The 18868-nt window shown below is 40.6% G+C and overlaps 1 long non-coding RNA gene across 1 annotated transcript; it reads left to right on the top strand.

Annotated features, from left to right (window-relative positions):
- The first annotated feature begins 504 nt into the window (after positions 1 to 504).
- LOC142362245 (uncharacterized) lies at positions 505 to 17862 on the top strand. Its single transcript, XR_012764860.1, has 6 exons — positions 505 to 1378; positions 5095 to 5265; positions 8483 to 8663; positions 12222 to 12310; positions 16870 to 16985; positions 17698 to 17862. It is a non-coding gene; the product is annotated as an uncharacterized LOC142362245 (long non-coding RNA).
- Positions 17863 to 18868: the final 1006 nt, after the last annotated feature.

Genomic DNA, 18868 nt, shown 5'->3' with positions numbered 1-18868 from the left:
TGTCTCTTCCTCTCAAATGTTCTCGATTTATTGTTATGGAAAAATACTCCTCAATTTTTTTAAAATGCAGAAAAAAGAATATTTTTTTACCTTGATGGAACTTATGGATGGATGGAGCAATTTACTGAAGTATCTTCAAAAATATTTCACCTTGGGACAGGAAAGATTTAGCCTATTGCAAAATGCAGAGGGTTTAGCCCCTATATAACTATATACCTATATAGACATAGCAAGCAAAAAGCAGTATTTCCTAACAAATCACAAGTGCATTATATGGTTTCTAACAAAGCATCTAAGGTAGCTGCATGGCCCCATTATCCAAATGCAAGCTTCACAACATCTTATAACATCCCTACTAAGGAGAGAATGCCTCTGTCCTCCTTTAGCAGACAGAGAACCAGGAGGGAGTTCAAAGCATTGCCTTACAAAGACTGCTGCACTGAACTTGAACATCTGAACTTGTTCCTGAACTTGTTCCAGCGCACAGACTGCTGTGGCTCAGACCTACGTGCTGTGGTCCTGAGCCCTCCCTGCTGCTGGAAGAGGAAACCTCCAGGAGGGCATACATCTGTATAACACCATAAGCAGTCAGACAGATAGGTACAGCTACATAGCTGTGTAGCTCTGCTAACGCAGGCATCAGCCCTGGCTGATGCGAAGCAGTCTTAGCTGGTCCAGACAAACCAAACCAACTGCAGTTTGTTCAGAGCGTGCCTGGGTGCCTCCAGGTGACAGTGCAGTGCTTAGCACCACCACCCTCCTTGCCCTTGCAGAGATGGTCAAGGCTCTGTGGCTTGTGCCTTGAGACACTGCTGTCATAGCTAATGGAGCTTTCTGGCACCTGTCTGAAATCCAAGCCAATCTGGGAGCAAATTAGACCCGTCTAGCACACGCTATGGGTACTGGGTTCAGTGCAGGGCAAAGCAGTCGTTTCCAAACCACAGATAAAGAAGATAGTGGTAGCACTGCACTTCATTTTGTATGAAGTTTAGAGATGTTAATCAAAAATGGGGAGATCTGGTTTAATATTCCTCTCATCCTAATGAGATTCAGATTGTCCTTCCCAGGAGACTGCACTCTTTGGCAGTCCACAGACAAGCCTGTGGTAATGGTCATCTATTCTACAGGTAATATGTGAGACCGATGGGAGCACAGAAAGCAAAAAAGAGTCTAATCCTGTGGGCTACTATTTATAGGTGCATTCTTGGCAAGGAGAAAACCTTGATTCTTCTTCCTGCTTCCACGTCGGTTTGTGCGCTTGATCCAATGACCTTTAACGAGCTAAACTCAACACAACATGGCAAGGGTTTTATGTTGAATGAGGTAGTCATGGCAAAGTGTAGAATGGAGCAACATTAATCAATGGTCACCATGACTGGTAAGTTGTTTCTCTCAGTCAGTGCTGGAGGTTGCTGCTAAAATATTGCCAGTGGTCCCTTCTCACAGGGGAAGGTGGCAGGGGGTGGGGGAAAGTTTTAAGGCATATAAATGGAATGAGGGCAATAGGTTAGCAAATTGCTTGGCATGAAAGCAGGTGCTGGGAGTGCTGGAAGACAGAGCTGTTGCTGGTGATGGTGGAACAGGACAAATAGGAGATCAGAGCCGAGAAGGAGCTGTGTCATGCAGCATGTTTGCAGAGAGAGTGGGCTGTGCCAACATGAGGAACAGCATAACAGGGAATAGGAGTTGTCTGTCCTTGTTCCTTTAAGTGGAAAATGAGAGTAGAGATCTTTGCAGACATTTAATCTTTCTTTTACTCAGTGTATATATATTTTTAATTGAAAGATTCATGCCTTCCAGGCTAGGTCATAGAATGCTAGTACTTTTTGCTATCCTCCCTCACTGTTTGGTCATTCAAAAAGGGAAGGATCTGGCCATAAGCCTGCTACCCCAGCTCTGGTGGTTTCTTGACATTCAGGACCTCACTGCCAAGGCTGTTGCCGCAGCCTCTGTTTGTGTCTGTGTCCCCCTGCCCAGACATAGCCAATCTGTGCCAAGGACATGCAGGTGACTGGCATTGCTACAGGGCAGCAGGGGTGGGCAGATAGGCAAGCATCACCTGAGTGATTTGCAGTGTGTAAAGCTGGATACTCTGTACAGCTGTATGAACTCAAAGAAGTCTTCATTTCCAGACAGAAGGATTTTGCTTGGACCTGTCCATCTTTTAGCATATGTAAAAGTCCTTCAAAACAGATGCCCATCTTGACAAATTTGAAGATATTTCAGAAATTAAGGCAGGACATATTTAAGATTGTTTTCATACCAAACTGTGCTCATGGTGCTAGCCATCTTCTATTCTGTTGTCTCTGTTAAGAAACTGGAAGGAATGAAGGGTGTGCTATGAATTCACTGAGTTTCCTATTTGTTCTTCAGGTTTGTTTCTCTTCTTCACTGGGATAGGAGAGGTATTCTTTAGTTTTAAATTTTAGTTCTTACTTCTTTTAAGACAAATTTCAAAACTGCAGAAATCCAGGTCAATCTTTACAGCTTCAGGCTGGCAGAGAGCAGAATGTTTGAGGCACAAAAGAAAGCAAATCAGTCAATCAGTCAGTCAATCAAATGGTTAGGGTCCTTCTCTGGTAGGCAAATAATCCATAAAACATTGTGTCAAACATTTTAAATAAATGGTCTCAGTTCAGGGACTACTGCAGGGTGTGCTGACATTTCTCTTTACACAGGGTAATATTGCTTCCTAGAATGGGAAACTTTAATGAAGAATTTTGGCAGTGTCTTGAGTTATAGTCAGCTGTCGTTTATTATCTACAATCATGACAAGTTTTTCTTGGCATTCTAGACACTTCCAGAGGACATTAGAAAGATATTGAAGTTAAGTGAGAGATGCAGTACCAAATGAGGGCAGGATTTTGAAATCTAGGGATTAAAGGAAGGGATGTGTATGATAACAGGAAAGCTCCTATCACCAAACTGCCAGTGACTGGTTAAACAAAATTTAACCAGTTTCCTTCTGATTGGTGGGCACCAAAGCCTTGCTTTTGGTGGTCACTGAAGCCTGATCCAGCAACATAATAATGGGTCATCTAGCCAATTATTCAAAACCCTGCTAAATAACAAATGCAAAGCTGAAATGTTATGAAGCATTAGGACTTGTCATTGGCCAACATTTATATAAAGTGTAACTGGAGTTGTCGTTTCAGGAAAGTTACAAAACCAAGATTTTCCCTTACCACCACACCTGAAACTAGTTGCAATACCTCTTTTAAAATATGTCAGATCAATCATCCTGAATTGCTGAGTTATGGAACAGACTTGATTGGTATTCATTGGCTCAGGTAGCATCCTATGACAGTTTTTTTATACTTTATTTCTTAAATAGTCAATTATCAAAACTAATTACACGTCACAAAATAAAAATAGTTTATTACAAAGAAGCACTGAATTTACTTCAGGAATGTTGCATCGGTTTTCAAACCTTACTACGAAATTGAATTTTAGTATCTACTTTTTTTCCCCTCTCTATAAAAAATGTGTCTAAGTGCAGAAAAAATACTGGGAACTAAAGCAAGTAGTTGTACCGTAGGTCCAGCAGTAGCTGAAGTGGTAAGTTAGACATCAGAACAGTCAGCATTTCATTTCTGATCCTTGGGCTTTAGCCTGCCAGCACTGAGGCAAGACTAAATTTTGCAACGGTACATGCTCGAGAGAGCCATAAGCTAGCTCTGAGTAAAAGCTGTGTCTACAAAGCGTAATGCCGCACTAGACACAGATGTTGACTTGGTCATAGACACAGTATATTGCTGTGAACACTGCTCTGGCCGCAGACTAACTCTGCCTCTAGCTTGTGTTCAGGGCTGTACAACCATCAGTACACTACTTGTGCTCTCCTGGCTGCAAGGATGGGCTACGTGGCAGCTCTGCACTGAGTGCCCTGATGTGCTGCCAGCGTGTCCTGGGTGCTCTGCTGGCCTCAGATCTCGCTGCTGCAGATCTGCACAGCTCCGCTTACCTCTTGGTTGTGTGCCTAAGAATGGACAAGAAAGAGATTTGCTGGGCTTTGTTTTTTTTTATTGCCAATGCTTTTTGAAGGTTTTATAAATGATTTGGCCTCAGGTTATGGTGAACAGTGGTGAAGGAGATCTCCCTGACTCACTGGCTGTGTGTCGATACCTGACCTTCCTGTGCAGTTATGCAGTGGACACTTATTAGTACATTAGATGTCCTCCCTTGCTTTACAATTTGGCTAGTCAGAGATTTTTAAAAATAGATCATGTTCATAACCATGGTGCATCAGAGAAGAGTCACTGTCTTCCTTCTTTCAACTTTGAATGAATCATGGAGTTAATCGTGGACGCTTAGAAAGCTGTATTTCCAAATATCAGGCAGCTATTTAAAACCTATGATCAGCTGTCATTGTGTCCTGATGGAGGTTGGATGGCTCTGAAATGTTGACAAATGCACTATTTGAAAATAAAAGCAAGTTATAACACACCAGACTGCAAGCATCTGTACTGTGAAGTGGATGCAAAGCTTAGAAAAGAATGCGGAGTGGGATTGCACGCTGACAGTTCTCAGACATTTTTATTCAAATGTTTCATTTAGGATGATTTAAGACCTCCACGAGCAATGCCAGCAAAATAAATAAATGCAGACAGGCTATGAGCATGCAGCTACTGAGGGAGAATGACAAACAAATACCCACATATCACATTGTAATGGGAGTCCCAGCTTGTCCACCGCCTTGGTGCCACGGGCTCTGTGGGTTTCTGAAGTGGTATCAAAGCCATGCACGTACTCCTGACGGTGTACAGATGTGACATTCCTAAACATCTGCAAGTGTGTGCCTGTGTGCATGCATGCAGACATGTGCATTCCCATGCCTCTGTGATTCTGTTTGTGAGGATAGCACATTAATAGGAGAATAAACAGCATGGGAAACCACCTGGAGAGCTGAGGTGGGAGGGAAGAGAAAAAGCAGAAGACACAGCCATTGCCTGGTGCCTGCTCCCTTGTCTGCTGCCCCAGGAGCCCCCTTCAGTACAGTTCTCTGTGCCCAGTTACCTTCCAGAGAGGTCAAGTTCAGCATTATCACAGCGGAGAGAACTGTGGAGCCCCTCCTCATCTTTCTCTCCTTCACAGCATAACTCAGATGCCTGAATCGCTCTTCCACGATGATCCAACTATTGTGCTAGCCATATTTGCCATGGACTGTTGGAAGATCCCATGGACCATTCAGCTGATCTCTGGTCGCACTGATCCTTCTGTAAGGGTGCTTGAATGTGTTCACCTCAGCAGCGTCCCTTCGTCCTGGTACGTTGTCGTAGGAGTGTCTAAGGAAAGGCATAGGAGCAGGATGATTATCCAGTGATTAATATCAGAATATTCTTCCAGCCAGCTAGGGGCTTCCCAAGGTGGACACAATATATTTGTCTTTAACAGCCTTTTATGGATTTTTCTTCTATAAATTTCTCTGAATGACTTTTGATCCTATGACAGCATTTAACATCTACTCTAACTTGAGGAAAAAAAATCTGTAGCTTAACTCTGCACTGGGAGGAGACATAAATTCTTGTGTTTCTTTTACACTGCTTTTGCTAATGCTGTGCTCTTCAGGAGTGGATCATGACAGAGCCTCACTAGCTGAGAGCATGACCAGCATTCTTCACTTCTAGGGGTGTAACTTTGTACAGGTCTCTGTTAATATATGTTTTGAAAGGCAACAGAGAAAAGTGTTATACAACATCTAGTAGTGGTGTTACAGCACCTTTGAAGGATCCTGAGCCAAGACTGCGGATGCACTGTGCTAGGCGCTGTACATAGGCATAAATAGATATGCAGATCTTTGGTACTGAGAATGAATCTTAGCTTTGGGAAGAGTTCTTTTCAAGGGCAGGCAAAACCAGAATGTTTTAAAGCTAAGAGGACTTTATAATTCTATATGGGTGTTTCCTTGTATTTACATCTTATGGTAAGACTGAAACCTTAGGAAAGGCAGATAAAAGAGTAGAAAAAAAATATTAGCCACATTTTGCAGGTGGAGAAAAAAAGTACAGAAGAGTGCATAAACTGCCTGGGGTCACCCAGGAGATGTTTGTGCTTCTGCTGACCTGTGGCTCTTGATGAGATGAACATTTGTTGGAGCATTTTGAGCCTGTGAAGCTCCTGAAAAGGTGTGTCAGGACACCAGGGAGTGTGGGAGAACAACCATTCATGGAGGAGAATGAGCACTCTCAGCTTTCATACTCTCTGGCACGGCTCATCTCTCAAGGGAGAACATGAGAGGAGAGGGCTACAACAATTCAACACTGAATTAACTGATTTCTTTGTCTCAGTCTTCATCTCATTTTATGTGTGAAAAGTGCTGCAGGATCTGTTAGAGAGGGAGGTATAGGTTAGAAAAAAGCAGGGGATTAATCCTATGGCCTGATGGGTGAGACAACTCATCTATGCAGGTAGGAAATTTCTTCTGGTCTTGGAGGAGTTTTTAATTACATTGTACTACAGAAATGATTAAGAGAGTCCCATGGCTTTATGCTCAGGGAAAAATTTCCTGAATGATGGGGATTTAAATACTAAGCACAGACTTAAACCTGCCATGTCCCATTGGTGTCCTGGTTGAGTGTTATCTTTCGGCTTAAACAAACCCACCATCATAGTCATGCTATGAATCTCCTACCTCCTATTTTTTTCCCAGCTGACAGTATTTAAGCAATTTAACACAACCTGCAATATCTCCTGTCATGGGATAAGCCACTGCCATAGGAGGCCAGGAAGCACTAGTGTAAAGGAAAGAACACAAGCAGATCTGTAACTGTAAAGGGTGGGACTTCAAGGTTTCCATTTCTTTAGCTTTTTCTTCCTTACCGTTATAATATCAATTAAGTTTGTTTTAACATATACTACAGCATCTGGAACAAACTAAGTAGTTGTCTTGCACTGCAAGGCCTTGCAATGCTCAGTCCTTCTGTTATAGGATACATGACAGCAAGAGCTTTATCTGAGTTTATTAACTCTGTAAGACCAGATGAGTTAAAAACTCCAGCAATTTACATTTTTAGTTAGGAAAAATCCAAACCTAACCTTTGATGTTTTTTGTTATAATCAAATAGAGATTAGAGTATATCTCTGTGACATGTTACACTAGGTTCTTAGCCTCTCTACTTTGGCCCCTTCTTGTGTGTTCCCTCTGCTCTGAAATCTAAAACCAAATGGAAACTTGCTGGTTCAGGGACTGCATCTTCCATTTGGGGTGTAGCACAGTGGTACCTGTGAGACAAACATTACAAAGTAGAACTGTAATCATAGTTGACACTCTAGAAACTCAGCAGGAGTCAACCAGATTTACTTTTCCAGACATTTCCCTCCTCTCCCAGTTTTTTCTTTTGAAGTGTTTGAGTTACTGCCTGACATAATGCAAAAATAATCTTCTCACTTGATAAGAGAAACAGTTTCTGGATTTGTGAGAAAGTTGTTCAGTAATTTACAAGAAATCTTTTAGTAAAGACCTCACCATACTTCTGCTCTTTGGCACTGTGAACATGGAAACTGTTTGTTTTCTCTACAGTAATCAGGGCTACATGACTGCAATCATTCAGTCAATACAGCTATCGAAGAAAAAGACAACATTTGTCAGTTGGTCTCAGTGTGAAAATAGAGTTTTTCAATCAACTTGTAAATTGATTTGTATAATCTGGGACTTGCTCTCTTTAGTAAAAACTTATCAATCTGTACCAGTGGCTAAAATTAATGTGCATCCAATCAAATACATTTCTTCAAGCAGCATATGGGAATCACATGGATTTTAACTAAATAAATTCAAAAAGTTTCAGTTGAATTGGTGTAATCTCTGAATATAGCTAGCTCTATATCACAGGTCACAGAGTTAGTGTAGATGACTTTAATGGGAACTTTGCTTCATCTTTTGTCTTTCTACCAAGCCAGTAGAAATTAGGGGTTACATAGTGAGGTGACTCAACAAAAATAAGACAGCATTAAACACTGATAATAAATCTTCATTTACATAAGTGTAAACACGTTTCCTGAAGTAGAGCAAACATAACATAAATGTTCACTAGCGTGTCGCTCCCACATCAACGGGTTCCAGCACCCAGCCTTCTCACAGAAGTGACAGTCTTCCCGGTGACTTTTCATACATCACTCTCTTCAAGAACCTGCCTAACAGAAGGCAAAGACACCTCGGTCTTAACACCTAGCCAGGAGAAAACCTGCAACTATCTGGCTCCCTGATACATGCATAGAAACTCAGTATTACGTGGTGATTACCCATGTTAGCATGTGTGCTGTGGCAGTGCAGCTGAGAAGTAATTTGGGCACCTCATGGCACTGCACAAATACTCTGTTGTGCTGGAGAGTGTTGACAGGTCTTTGATTACAGGATGCCTGATCCTAGTGTAAGTTACAGCAGGATTTTTTTTTTAATGGGTACCTGTTGAAGACAAGTTTCCATGGGAATGAGAAAAAACAGAGATCTACCCTGGCATGTTACCTCCCTTTCTGCATGTTTCAGATCGTAACTCCTGAAACATCACCTGTCAAAGGCCAGGCAGCTGAAGGAAGACAGGCAACGAAGACAGGACTAATGCAATCGTGGGAAGGGACCTACCAGTGGAGGACTTTCCACAGCTAATCAGTGGCCTTTTATGACCACTTTCTCCTGAAGATGACTCACACGTCCCAGACTAAAAAAGGTACATGTATTTTAGGTGACAAAGGCAATGGAAAGGCCAAAAACTGTTCTTCTAACTGGAAGTTCTATGGACTTCAGTGGTGTTCTGTGAGAATACCCTGACTCCTGTGATAAAAGGGCTGCTATTTATATTTGAACTTGTATTTGAAGTCACTATTGTATATAAAGCAAACGCAGAGAATAGTAGCAAGGTTAGCAATAGAAACAAGTTCAGTATTATATCATATAAAGGGCCTTGGACACTGGTGAGACTTTGATTTCCCCTGTTGTAAACAGAATCACTGACTGAGGTTCAGAATATTTTGGTCTAAGTACTTATGAAATGAGCTCAGGCTTGGATCTAGCTTCTGCGTTTGGAGGTGGTGTTGCATACAGCTGTGCATTCCCACCTCCCTCCTTCTTGTTCAAAGGTGAAGCAACAGGGTGCAGGCTGCAACAGTTATCCCTTTGCCTGGCTACAGGATCAGGAACATTTGGGAGAAGGAAAGAGTAGAAAACTTCGTGTGATAAGCAGTTTAGCTCAACTCAGGCCCTTTGAGTCCTAAATTTAGATTCCTAAACTTTTAAGAAGGGTATGTTGATAAAATGTAATGACCTGTAGTGTGTGAAAGTACGGACTAAATAATCTATCCTTTTTTATAGAACAATAGTAGTTATGAACTCTGTATGTACAATGCTCGCTGCTGTTATCATTCAAGTGAACGGTTTACATTTGTTCTGGGTGCTGCTTCTAAAACTGCCGAAAGTATAAGTCTTTGGTGGGGAAGTGATGTGCTAGGGCTGGGATTGCATGCAGCTGGGGCCTAGATCTATTTTGTGCTTATAAAGTACAGTTGGCATGCAGAATTTTGATATATTTCATAAATGAATCAGCTAGATAGAAATAAGGAAACTATCAAAACAAAATATGGATTTTTTTCCTGAGGATCTGATGGAACTAATGTAAGTTTTTCTAAACATGAAAATCTCATGGTTTTGTTTTTTTTTTGAATTTGCAAGAGGTCATTTGTCAGAAATTAATACTACCAATAGCTAACTATATAACTGATAAGAGCTAGAGGGAGACTGTCTACAGCAAGAGACATATAGAAGCAGTTTGGACTCATGGAAGCTAAAGATTAACGTATGAGATGCCTGAGGTGCTTCTGCAAAGCCAAGAAGCTGTCCAGTGGAAATCGCTTGGAGGAAATCCATCACTAGGGTTGTCTCCTGAAGCCTGCTCAAGTTATATCCTACAAGCAGCAGCACTTTTTACATCCACACAGGTCTTCTCGGGGCTCGTTCTGCTACCTCAGTGAGGGAGGAGGTACACAACTTGTGTGTTGCGTGCAGCAGACTGTGCTGTTGTGTTTATAGTGTAACCGGACACAGGCCCACAGAAACAAGGCAATGAAATGCCAACCTGCCTGGCAGTTTCTGCTCTCTTGCATGAACCAGGCTAACTCTTGCAGGGTGTGCCCTAGACCAGGATAGATAAACCTAGCGAGAACTGAAATGACTTTGTGAGCATCTGCTAGAGCATCTCTGCAATGTGCCTGGTAATCTGACCTAGAGGTGCTTGAGCAGACACCCTGCAGAGACAGTTTACGTTCATGGCTTAGTAGCTCTAGTTCCCTGTCACCTGAAGCCATTCCTGGGCAGGAGCTGCCCCTGCGGTAAGGAACCAGCCCAGTGCAGTGCTGGGTCAGTGGGCTCCGCGTGGGTGTCTGTGCATCCCAGGCACCGCTCATCCATCATGCAGAGGGCTGAGCGTGAACTCTGTCTTACCGTGCAGGGTACTGGCATTTTTTTGCTCAGCAGATTAAAGCCATCTGAAGTTAACTTGCATAATGCCAAGTTTTTGGACTTCAAATTAAAAGGAGAAAAATATGTTGAGTCTCATTCCAGAAAGACATTGACGAAACTTACCACCAGGTCCTTGCTCAGGATGGCTTACGACTGCGTGTTGAGACTGGTATTTAACTGAAGGGGATTTGAACACTCACTTAAAGGGTGTGCACTCCTTAGTTGGCCCCAAAATGGAAGCAGTAGTGTGGCTTCATACACATTATTAGTTGTGTATGTCACATCCTAAATACAGCATATGTTGAGAAGTGGTGAAAGAAGTCAAATAGACTACAGAAAAAAAAATCTTCCTGTAATTAGAGACAGACTGCAAAAAATTCTATCACACAAATAAAACATAAATGCTAAGTGAAACAATGTAGTCAGGATTAATGATTTAGAACCTATTATTTTATATATATCCTGTAACATCAAAACTATTGTTCATATTTAGAAACAAAAGAAGTAACAACTTGCAAAAATATTGGTGATTAAATAGCGTAGACACAGTGCTGCTTTGATGCCAGATCATGATGATTCCTTTTTGATAGTTTGTCCCTCTGTATTTCATCCCTATCTGTTTTCGTTTGTATAGATATTTTGTACTTCAGCTCCAGCCTTGCAAAAATACAGACCTCAAGGGAAATACAGACACATAGGAGTGCTTTAGAAGGGTTGTTTTGTTTTGATTAACAAGATTTAGGTACTATACTGTAGGCCATTTAAATATTATTGAGTCTTCTGATTGGGTTAGTATTTTTCATTCTTTTCAACGTTTAAATAAACCTTCACTTTATTTATGCCTATTACCCAAACATTCCCTTGAAGAAACAAAATTTTTGCTGTGTACAAGCTGCTGGGGGCAAAATCTTCTCTTCTGAAATCGATGTTTACCCAAAATTTAAATTAAAATTGTTATTTCTGAGACTCTCAGGAGACAATCTTGTCTGCAAGGAACTGAAATAATTTAAATTGTGATAGTGAAAGCAATCTTGCATGCTGCCTCAAAAGCAGTTTAATATTCTTCTGATATTAATGTCTACTATCAAAAATATAAAGTCTATCACTTCTTCCAGTGTGAAGCCAAAATAAAGCAGGCCAGACCCATTTATCCTTTCTTACACTGCTATTTTGAACTTCTGGCTTACTGTGCTGAAGAAAAAAAGTACAGTTTTCTTTCAAACGTGAAGCTTAATGTGATCTTTGATCTTTGCACTTCAAAAAGTTTTTTTGCCTGGAACAGTCTCCCACAGATGAGTTATAAGTCCCTGAAAACAGAAATTTATAATGGAAAAGCTGTCACCACATTAATTATGGTAGCACAAATGTGGTGCTGCTTCTATAGTTAGTGGCTGCTTAAAAGCAAGGAAGAGAAGATGTTCTGACATGAAGTCTATCCTCACAGTACTCTGTCAAATGTTCACTATTTAGTCAACTATGTTTTTAAAAAGTGATAGCTATAGCACATTCCTTTGCATTTTTTCCGAGAACTTTCTTTTGTTGGTATATAAAAGATTACATTTCCACCAACAGACAGGAGTTGGAAAAAAGTGAAGATTATATATATAAAGGGTGAAGATTACATATATTAAAAATTTCATTACATGATAAAAAGTATCTTGGATATTTACTTAGAAAAGCCATAAACTGGCTTTTTTTTTTTTCCCCTGCAATCTATGTCAGCAGTTTGGATTCAAAGACTCTATATTTAAAATTTCCTATCGATCTCCTGTAGGTCTTGGCTTCCTTCTGATTGCTTCTGGACTTATGCCAGCTCTTTAGGCTTTACATGAATTTGGAGGAGAGGAATCGCTTAAACATAATGTAAGTGATCTAATATGGTAAACTTTGTAGGCATTTAATAGTTTGTGTGTTTGTGTTTGGTTAGGCATGATAGTGAGAGCATATGTTGTAGTGTATTAGTATGTATCTATTTGGCACAAGCAAAAAGTGTAAATCATGAAACGGTACAAATTTCACAATGACAATCTTCCAGGCAATATCCAAAGAAAATTCTAAAGGAAAAATTGCCTGGTGATGCAGCATGCTGTGATGAAAGGCTTTCTGGACTTCAAAACATACAAAAAGCAAAACAAATAAAAAATGCTTCTGAAATGGAAATAGGTACCTTTTGTGCTACAAAGTACTATCATAAAGCTGACACTGCAATCCAAAGATTTTGCCCTTGGTTGCAATATTTGTAATCCACTGAATTTTAATTATTCATGGCATATGCATTTAACCCTTTGCATGGTTCAGAGTGTGACAGAAGGATCTTTTAATACGACTGAAGATAAACAGAAACAGAGCACCTAGCTGTAGCAATCCGATTGAGGTATCTGTTAAGATGCTGGGTGTAACATGGAAAAAAGGCTTCATTTTTTTTTGGTTCATTTCAGTTCTCCCAGACAGCTTTCTGTGAAGTCTTTGGTGCCATTCCTTAAACTGGAGTTCTCTTTCTGTATAACTGTGTCATAATTGTTTTTTCTATTTCCACACATTTCTTCCTAACAGGCTACAGAATGTTAAACCTTCCATGGAAGGATGTAATTGTAGGAATATTCAGAGGGAGCAGCCCTTCTCCATACTGATCTTGGGCGATGTTTTGGGATCTGGCAGTACTGCAAAACATGTTCATCTTTTTCCAGGCATTGCTGGGCACAGAAAAACTGTTAAGTGCATGTTGAAATTAAAGTGTTTTCTTCATTATCATCTCATTTACACTACATTTTGACTCGTCTTCGTTTTCCCTTCCTTATGTCATAACACATAGACCAGCCAAAAATACCAGTGTGAAAAAATGCTGTTAATATTGGCCCTGGTCACAAACCAGCATAGGCAAAATGAGGTGCTTTCCTATTGTTACATGCAAAGCAGCAAAATCCTGGTGTCTTCTGAGAATTCCTTCGTTCTCCCCCTGGTACAGGAGGTCTGAATGATATCTGTCATGCTGAGATCCTGCCTTGGAATTGCCACTGACAGTGTGCAGTATGCTGGCAGCACAATTGAATGATAAATGAGTTAATATCCAGTACTTAAATATTACTAGTTTTTTGAGGTCAGAACTAGACCTTGCTCAGGTACTTAGGTATTTACCTCACTAAAGAAAAAAGGCGCCCTTAATGCACAATAGAACTCCATTGAAGACAGGGCAGTTTATAGACTTCAGATAAATTAAACATTGAGCTGAAGACCATAGAGAAGCCAAAAGAAAACTAGCAGTTTCTTTGCCTTTGCTAAGATTTTACCTGAAGTTAATTAATTCAAAATAAGAACACACCTCTTTCTTTTTTTTTTTTTTTTCCCTTAGTGAAGGCAAGACCTTGCATCTGACATAGCAAAGCAAAAGAACATTTAATTCAGGATCCAGATTTTGCAATTTGGGTCCATCTGTGATAAGAACAGAGTGTGAATTTTCCCTTCCTTATGTCAATTGTGTGAATTTTTAATAAATTGTCACTAGCCCGTTATTATACAGAAAGTAACTACCATACAGAAAACAGGTGCTTCCCTGGCACAGAGTCGCGCCCAGCCCAGTCCAGTCCAGTGCTCTCCAGCAAGGTGTAGAGAATAACATCTCCCTGCAGCAGCATTTGACTCTATCTCAGAGAGCTGCTGCAATGTTAGTAATGGGGCAAGGTCAGAAACACTAAGTTGCTTAAGGACAGGACACAGAACAACAAGCACTGGAAGAAGCATTTGTATTTAATCTGGTAACCTGATTAAAACTGGTTCCTTATTTTCAGCAAAAAGATTGCATGCTAACAAATACAAACATTTATAGTACGTTAAATAAACTGAAAATGCCATGAAGTCTGAAAAAAAGACATTCAATTTCTTTTTGGTCCTCAAATGGTTTGCACTGATTCATCTATTTTTCCAAGGAAATGAGAAAAGGAAAGTTCATTTTAGGTCAAAGTGGTTTTTATTTCATTATTTGATCATTTTCTGGCAACCAAACCATACAGATATTCACATAGCTCTACTTTGTAGTTCTGGTGATGGCCCTTTTCCAAGATGATTTTGGGAAACAGATAGGCTCCCACAAGTCCATTTATTAGGAAGAGAATGATATTTGGGATTTCGTAACTGTTTCTTACTTCGCTCTTGTATTCAGTTTTCAGGATTGCAAGGAAGGAAAAAATGAATCTCTTTAACAGATTTAAGCACACAAATGTGAACTTAAAATACAACGTGAAGAATGAAAATTCCTTTTTTGGATAGAGTTTGAACATTCCTTTAGTAAATTTTGTGGACACATGGTAGTAATCTGAATTAAGATATGCAAATATTTTTCTATGGAAACTAGAAAATGCTGCAAACTTTAAATCCCAGATGGAGTTCTTATTAAGGAAACCTCATACTTTTGAAAATTCTATTTCTCCATCTGCTTGTAATATCTTTCAAGTGTCTCTGTATAATTGTAATGATGGTTTCTTCAGTTTATATTCTTTATTGTTTATTATGTAATTCCACTCCTTCTCCAACAATGCAAATTTTCACTTTATCAGTCAGCAAGGACTATATTCAATTTCTTTGCTGATCTGAGTGGGGGAAAGTGATATAGTTGCAGCATCACAGCAAAAGCCTCACAAAGACAGTGTGCGGCTTGAAATTCTCTTTCTCCTCAAATACTCCACAAAGAGAAGTTTTGTACTGGGGCCCCTCTCTGGACCTTGTGGTCTGACTCATTCTGACTCACAGAGTTTGAGAAAGCAGTGAGCTTTACTCCTTCCTGGGAAAGTGCAAAGAAGGAACAATCCTGCTCCAAATAAATGCAAATAAGTAATCTGCAAGCATCTGGGAAAAAGCAGTTAGAGAAGTGAGAAATTATTTCTGATATTCAACTACAGTACAATTTTGGTTGTTACCTTATTTTTCTTTGCTGACCAGGGGACTGATGTTTATAGGTCGTGGATCCAAGCTCAGTACACAATTTGGGTAAATAATGGATAACATTTGGTTAAATTTCTATTTCAAACTGTTGTTTAAGAACAAGTTTAAGAATGCAAGCAATTTCATTGGCTTCAGTACATTGTTCAAGTGCATTAGATTAAGCCTTGGCTGATTTACTTGGAGAAATGTTATGGTTTCTCAGAGAACATTCTTGCCTTTTGCTTTGTTTGCTTACATGTCCTGAGAAGACAATACAAAAGCGAGAGATTCACCCTACTGATATTAAAAAAATCCAAATCAGTGCTTACTAGAAACTGCTTACACTAGGTGACAACTTTTAGTTGGGAACATCACAGAGCTGTGGTAATAAAATAACTGCACCTGCCCTGAGAGCAGTGATGGAAGGAGGGTGCCTGCCGCTAAGGAGGCCTCAGTTTTTCCACCTTCCGTAGGGTGACACAGGCAGTGCTGGCTGTTCACTGGGGAATTCCCCACTTGGAACTGGAGGTCGAAATACTCTATGTTTCCGGGTATAAAAGCAGTATTTCACACAAATATTGTAAAGTCTGCAAACTCTGTAGTAGCCAGATGGTGTCAGTCTGGTATTGAAGCGTTATATTTACTCTCCCCTGGTGCTCAATAGAGTATAATAAATTCTGCTGCTCACATTTTTTTCACCTGTACTTGCCTAACAAAAAAAAAAAAAAAAAGAAAAAGGAGTGACTTGCCAGAATCTGCTATGAGCAGGTCACATAGACTGTCCTTGAATTGCAGTGAACTCCTGCAGACCAGAGTGCAAAACCTGCCCTTCCTTACATCTAAGAGCTCTTCTCTGAAAAATTACCTGATCTGTCATTCTTGATTTTATTGTCAGAATGACAGACTCTTGCAGAAATGCTGCTTATCAGAGAGAGATACAGAAAATAAAGAGTGCCTGCAAGACTTTAAATGGACTAAACTGACCCAGAAATGGCAAAAAACATAGCGGTGAATGGCAGACCATTTTAAAGCAGATACCATTACCAATAAAAGAAAATTCGTAAAATGCAGAGCTGCAACACTTTGGTAAAATGGTAATTATTATATAATCCATTACTTAATGCAATTATTATGAGCTTTTGGATGAGCTGTAAAACCAAGTTCTTGGCCACTCTCAACCTTCAGAAGTGCTTTGGCACTTTGGCCAAGAGCTGGGGTGTTAACAGGAGAGCTCTGTCCAAATTCTGTTTGGGTAACTATGTTTTGCCTAACTGACAATTGCATGTAATTTAGTTATATTATTATTCCTTGCTTGTCTCATATTGTACTACAGAGCTGCTGTATTAAGAGCTGCTGCTGTCTTGCCAGAGGTTTTAATAACCCAGGGACCAGTGAAGGGATTCCTGTTAGTACCAGAACAGAGGCTGTGGTCAGTGTTTTGGGAGTTTGTAGTGAAAGTGCTCTGTAAATAAATGTCCATAACAAAAGCTCTGTTTTAAATATCACAGAAACCCTGGAAACCTTGGCATTTGCTCATGATGCTGAACCCCTGAGACTGCTGGCAATATTGCATGAATTGGTTAGCATCCCTGCTGAGCCCTGAATGAATAAAACAAGAAAACTGGTAAGAGGGCTCAAGAAATAATGCTGTCTGTGTTTTTATTAGCTTCAATTTAAACTATTTACTCTCAAAGCTATCTATTTACCAGTCTATCCAAAGTCTAAACACTGCTTCTGAGCGGGGACTGGGTAGGGGTTTGTGTTGTGATTACCTTGTTATTTTTCAGACATGATGTTTTGGAATATGTCCTTAGGAAGTTTGCCCCATCTCCTCTGGAAGGTTACTCCCTCACTGGATTCTCTGATATAGGAATGTTTTGTTGCCCATGTTCCGTGCCAGGACTGGTTTAGGGAAAGGCAATCGTCATGGTAGCCAAGGCTCTGCAGGATTTTTGTTGGGGCAGTCTGGTCTGCACTGCGGTGCTAAGACAGAGGAGGAGCTGCCTACGGCAGCTGGCAGAGGGTGAGCCCAAGTCAGTGCAGTTACTGGTGACTCCTGCAGTCCCTTCTGCCTTCTTGGCCTTCTGAAGGGCCAAGTGTATACCAATAAAATGATCACGGCCGCAGTGAGGGTTGAAGTGCTCTCCTGTGACTGCCCATAGTGTCTGTCAGCCCAACCCATGACATGTTTGACAGAGCCACCCAGCACTCTCCGAGATGGTACATGGGCTTGTTTTTGGGAATAGCGTGAGCCTAGGACTGTTCTCCCTCTGTGGCAGCAAGGATGGGACCACTCTACTGCCTCTGGAAAAATGGTGATACCTCTCTCTTCACAGCCTGACCCCAGTGGGGACTTCCAGCGGTGTCACCATGTGTGACACGGGAGCCAGAGATGAAGCCATTGGTTTCCAAGACACAAGAGGGAGAACTGGAAACCAATGGCTCTTGTGTCTTGCCACTGTGAAACAGGTTGTTCTCTGCCAGTAGCAATGACCTCCATTCCCCCCATGCTTATATCCTTAAAAACATTATACCAAGTTTGGCATTCTGTTATTTAGTCTTCTGTCTCAATAAAAATATGATGAAACAAGCAGTGAAAGTTGGTATGTGTTTTATATAGAGAAAAAGTGATACTTTATGAATTTTATGATGCAAAGTGTCACTTCCAGTGGGTAGCTCTCAGTTCATCATGCTTGTCGCTATGCAGAATCTGGGGAAATACTAGCTCTCACACAAATGAGTTGACAACGTATTTTACATGTTATAAAGTCAAAAGCACAACTTATTTCCAAGTGGAAATAAATACAAAGAAAACCTATTATGCAGAATGGAAGCTAGATGATTCCAAGTTTTCCTTTTGCTCTGTTAGAATTTGGTCTCTTCTCCCAGGAGAGCTACTCTAAGAGTTATGATCTATTAGTACTCTATTTGTGGTTTTGGCGGCTATATAAGAGTCCTAAGAAACCTTTGTCTTTCTGGATTACTTTTTCCATTGAGTTCATAAGCCTGAAAAAGGGTCTTCCCAACTCATTTGTACTGTTGAAACCATGAGGAATTTTAACAAAGGGGTTTCTGCCTTACTGTGATGCAACTCCACAGGAAATCCCTTCAATTCCAAGGACTTTATCTGGATCTACATAAGTGTAAATCAGACCAGAATTAGGCCACTCAAAATGCAGCCGATTTAGACATTGCCTTAGCATGGCTGGCATTAATGATCTCTCTGTGTTTAGAGATCCAGCCAGCTCTCTTCCAACTTAATTTCCTTTTAGGTTTATTTTGTATCCCCTGGTGGCAATATGGGTTGAGATGACGGGTTACCTTACCTAGCAATGCGGGTTGTAGAGTGACAGAAACAGCAGGAGACTGTTGGCTAGCTCTCACGGTGAAAGTGCCATCCACACCCTGTAAGCGGCTGAATCAGTGAAGACAGAAGACATTTTCCGAACGTGCAGTATGAATTAGAAAAAGGCATTTTATGCCCTTGTTATTGCTAATGCTGTAGAG

This window comes from Opisthocomus hoazin, chromosome 8, assembly GCF_030867145.1.
Source record: "Opisthocomus hoazin isolate bOpiHoa1 chromosome 8, bOpiHoa1.hap1, whole genome shotgun sequence".
In the NCBI taxonomy this organism is placed as follows: domain Eukaryota; kingdom Metazoa; phylum Chordata; class Aves; order Opisthocomiformes; family Opisthocomidae; genus Opisthocomus; species Opisthocomus hoazin.
Note: the sequence above shows the minus strand (reverse complement) of the source record. Positions and strands in the feature narration are given on the sequence as shown.